The sequence below is a fragment of the Tenrec ecaudatus genome, chromosome 1 (assembly GCF_050624435.1).
Source record: "Tenrec ecaudatus isolate mTenEca1 chromosome 1, mTenEca1.hap1, whole genome shotgun sequence".
Taxonomy (NCBI): Eukaryota; Metazoa; Chordata; class Mammalia; order Afrosoricida; family Tenrecidae; genus Tenrec; species Tenrec ecaudatus.
In genome coordinates, this window is record NC_134530.1 from 62252474 (window position 1) to 62257235 (window position 4762).

A 4762-nucleotide genomic window follows, 5' to 3' on the forward strand; every position below is an offset into this window, starting at 1 on the left:
GGGGTTGTGAGAGTAGAGGGGAGCCATAGCAGTTTCTGGGTACAGGGCCTCTCAGGAGCTTCTCACCTCAGTGCAGGTGATGTCTGGACCAGGAGCGAGTGGACTGGATTTATTTGTCCAACGCCACACCGCACCCCAGATTCCTCCGTGCTCAGCATCATAAATAAGACCACTCAGTAAATCTCCCCTATAAATTTTCTGCGTAGATTTTTCATTACTTGTCTTGTTTCCAGCCATTAGGTTGTAGTCCAACTTGGCGCTGCGCTGATGGCTGGCTGTGTAAATCAGGCCCGCGTCCCGGGGAGTGAGTGCCAGGGAGGAGTCCAGTTTGGGCTCTGGCACTGGCAGCTCAAGCCTGATAGCTGGCCGGGGTGGTGGCCTGCCAGGATGCCCCAGGCTGCTCTCCTTGCCCTGAGAGGGGGAAAGGGCCACAAGGACCTCGTATGTACCAGGAGCTTGACACACATCTGAGCGGGACGGATGCCCATCCTCACTAATGGTCAACATCACACTGCCATGGAGGCCGTGCCGACTCATAGCGACCCGATGGGACAAGCCCCTGGGGGCCTCTGGGACTGTCTCTGTTTAGGAGTGTAGAAAGCTGGGGGTTTGGGACTGCTGACCTTGCAGATCGCAGCCCAACGTGTGACCGTGGAGCCACCAAGACTCCTATCTTAACTAATACACCAGCTAAAGGAGTAAACTAGCAGGTGTAGTGATCGGTGTCCCAGGGGGAAAGTGGAGCCAGGCACAGTGAATGGGAATCATCCGGGGACTGTGGCTCAGAGAGGGCGCACTGCTTATCCACGACCACACAGCTCAGCTGCTTTGCACATGGCAGAGTCTGGTTTTGAGGCCAGGCTTCCTTGACTCCAAATCCACTGCCCTCCCTGCCTCCTCGCTTCGTGGTTAGAGGGGCCACAGGGAGCTGAGAACAATGCCACCTCTTCCATGCAGCTTGCCTTGGTTACCAGCTGGGGTCAGTCCCTGTGCCATCTGTTCCCCCGGCATGAACCATGAGCCACTTGGGAGGCCTTTGTCCTTGGAGCGGTCTGCAGAGGCTCTTCCTGCTGCGCCCTCTCCCAGATGGCTCCCGCGCCTCTCAGCGACAGCACCTTGCAGATGTGTGCGTTGTACATCTGCGTCGGGGCCTCTCCGGCTATTGTCTCTTCCTTCCCTTCTAAGATGTGACCTTGGTGTGGGTGGCAGTCATGCCTGCTTGGCGTACCACTGCATTTCCAGCGGTCTTGTACAGTATACAGTACACACTTGGCCACGAGTATGTGCTTATTAAATGACGAGATGAAGTAATAAATGGCTAAATTAAGTCATCCCGCGGGGCCATGGAGTGGTGGAAAGAGTTGCCAGCACAGCAGCCTGTCCACTGTGTCAGTCAGTTTTATTCCCAAGGCCGAGTGGACATCTGAGTGGCAAGGAAGAGTCCTGGAGCCTCCTGCTCAGGCCTCAATCTACTGCCAGTCAGCCTCCACCCCAACTTCAGCCTCTAGCTCCAGACCCCACTCAAACGCCAATCTCAGGCTCAAGCCCTAACCCATCTCCAGCTCCGATCTCAACCTAGCCCCAACCTCAGATCAACCTCAGCCACTGATTCAACCCAATTCCAACCTCAACTTCAACTTCAACTTTAGCCCTCCCTGTACGTCACGGACAAAATCAGCTGCAAGCTGGGGGAGGACTCAGACAGAGATTCCAATTCAGTGAGCCTTAACTCCAGACCCAGCCTGAACTCCAACTTTAAGATGAACCCAGCCCCAGTTCCAGCCCCAGTTTGGCTTTAGCCAAGACCTTAACCTCAGCTTCAACCCCTAGTCTAACTCCAAACCTAGCCTCAGCCGTAACCTCATTCCCAGTTTCTCCCAGCGACCAGCTGGCAGCTCAACCCTAGTGTCATAAGATAGTTCTGGGGAAGCAGGGGCTCTTCACCTGAGGGCAGGGAATAGCTGTGGTCTCTAGACATTGGCTGTCCTGTAGGCCTGTCACCCCCCCCCCCCCCCCAAGCTCCTCCCTGCCTCACAGCTCAGTGCGGAGAGAAGCCTGGCTGTCTTTTTGTGGGAGCTTAGTGATACTATTTCAGACATGCATGGTGGTTGCAACTTACAAAGCACCTCCACATCCACCAGCCCACCAGCTCCTCTGACACCTGGGGGCGATGCATGCATGTGCGCGTGCTCACCTTCCTTCGGATCACCCTGGGGGCGCGGAGGTTCAACGCCTCGGCTGACATGTGGCCAGGTGCTGCTCTCATCCAGCCCTGCTCCTTCTGAGTTCAGGGCATCCACTAGCTCACCTCAATCTGTGAGGAAGATGAAGAGAGGCTGTTGGTTCTCTCTCTAACAGCAGTGACACTTACCCCCAGCACCTGGAGGGGCCTCCAGCAAGGGATGTGGCAGATGAAGCAGTCTCCATGCATTTCTCCTGAGTTCCAGAGACCTTGGAAGGGAGAGAGAGAGAGAGAGAGAGAGAGAGAGAGAGAGAGAGAGAGTCCCTAGGTTAATGGTTCTCAACCTGTGGGGCATGACCTCTTTGTGGAGTCAACGACCATATTTCCAATGTTCTTAGGAACCGGCTCCTCTATCAGTCTCCAGGAGGGTCCGCCACATGCAAATGTGCCCATATGTGGAGTCACCTCAACATGAGGAACTGTCTTAAAGGGGCGCAGCATTAGGAAGGTTGAGAACCACTGCTCTAGGGGGTGCACATGGTTTGTGTGGCTCATATGCTAACCAAAGGGGTTGCAGGTTTGAGCCGCGCCCCCCCTTGGCTCCTGAGGCACCTTGAGAGAAGTCTTGGAGACGTGCTTCTGGAAAAATAGCCGTGAGAATTCTGTGGACACACGTGGGGTGACTGTGAGTTGGAACTGACAGGATGGCAGCTGGCCGTTAGACGGGGCAGAGCGCTCATTCGCTGGAGGGGCAGGGGCTGAGGAGTGTCTGCTCAGTGTCCTCACAGAACCCCCCCCTCGGAGGGTTGCCGTGCAGGGCACCACAGGAGATGGAGGAGGTCAGGCCTTAGCAACCAGACCAGCCACAGTCCAAAGCCCTTGCCCCTCCCTTTCAGGCTAGGAGGGGGATGGTGGTGTCGGAGCCCACTGGACAAGGGGCTGCCAGGGGCGGGGGTGGGTGGGTGGGCATTCGTAGTCATGGAGAAACACAGCCACAGCTAAAACTTGCCTAGGAGCTCGGAAGGACCCTGACCTTGCTCCTCTCCCTCCCTCCCATCTCCTGCTGGGCCGCTCAGCTGCCCCAGGGTGGGGAGCCCTCCAGGGCCAGCCTCCTGGGGCCCAGAGCAGGGCCAGAAGGGCAGTGAGTGAACCCGGGCAGGCCTCAAAGGCCAAGCGAACAGCACGGAGACAGGGCTCCCTGTGAGAGCCAGGCGCAGACAAAGAGAATCAGCTTGAGGCTGGGCCATGCAGTGGGAAAGGGCTCAGCCTGTTTGTCTGGGGATGGGAGTTTGTCTGGGGATGGGGTTTGTCTGGGGATGGGGGTAGAGGGAGTATGTGTGGAAGTGTGGAACCCAAATTGGCCAGCCTGTCCTCAAGTAAACTTCAGGGTAGTGAGCACCCACCCAAGGCGGGCAGAGTGCAGACAAGTCAGCAGCTGGGTGCACACAATCTTGAGCCTCTGTTCCCAGCTCCTGGGAAGAGAGCAAAGCCCTGGCGTGTCTGCCCTCCTCCCTCTGGGGGCTCCTTGCTCCTTCCATTCAGGGAATTGTTGTATGCTTCTGGGAACGGGGAGGGCTTTTTCTCAGTTAGCAGATCTGAGGCCCAGGGGATGTGAGCCCCGAGAAAGGAAAGCTGGGACTCCAGGGTCGCTGCAGAGAAAGTTCACTGCAGGATTCTAGGGCAGCGCTCTCCCGCTGGGCAGGGTCTTTGGTTCCCATTTCATAGATGGAGAACGGGAGGCACAGGAGGAAGTTATTCCGGTAAGGGTGTGGTGAGAGTCAAAGGTGGAGCTTTGAACATAGCCCCCGACTGGACTGAGCCCCCACCTGAGTCCCAGACTGGCTCCAGACAGTCCTGTACATGCCCAGTGCTCAGTCCACCCGTGGCCCCAGGAGGCGTTCTTGCCCTGTAGGACTTGGGGTACCTATGCTGAGTTTGCTCATACTAGTTCTGTTGCAACCAGATTCCCAGAGCACCCAGAGACTCCAAGTGTTTTCCAAAGAAACTTTTCCTAAAGACTTTCCCCGAGACAGGCGTGTGCTGAGCACCCCCAAATCCCTTTGCAAGGATGCTCCCATTTAACCACCACAACAGTGTTCCAGGCCGGTCCTGTCATCACCGCCACTTTCGAAGGAGGAGACCAGGCCCGCTAGGATGGTCCAAAGTTCTTGTTTCCCAGAGCTGCTAGTGGTGACGGCAGGATTTGAACGTCATCTGCAAGACGCTAGCGCCTCACCGTTGTGCTGTCCTGCCTACCAGGGAGCAGGCATCCCGGTCATTCTCACTACGATTCAACACCCTGGCTGGGTAACAGGTAGGCTTGGTGGGCACAGCTGCCAAGTCCTCCAGCCCTAGCCTAGCTCACACCTGGGTAAGGATTGACTGGCGTGTGTGGCCTTCCTCACTGTGCCCCAGGGAAGGGAAAGACATCCCAGAGGACCCGTGGGAGGAATATTTCTTCTGCTACCCACCCGGGCACAGTGCACAGAGCCTGCACACACTGCACACACGGGAGAGGTACACGTCTGCCCGCCCAGGGAAGGAGCTGGGTGCTGCGGGGAGCCCCTCGCTGTCCTCCCA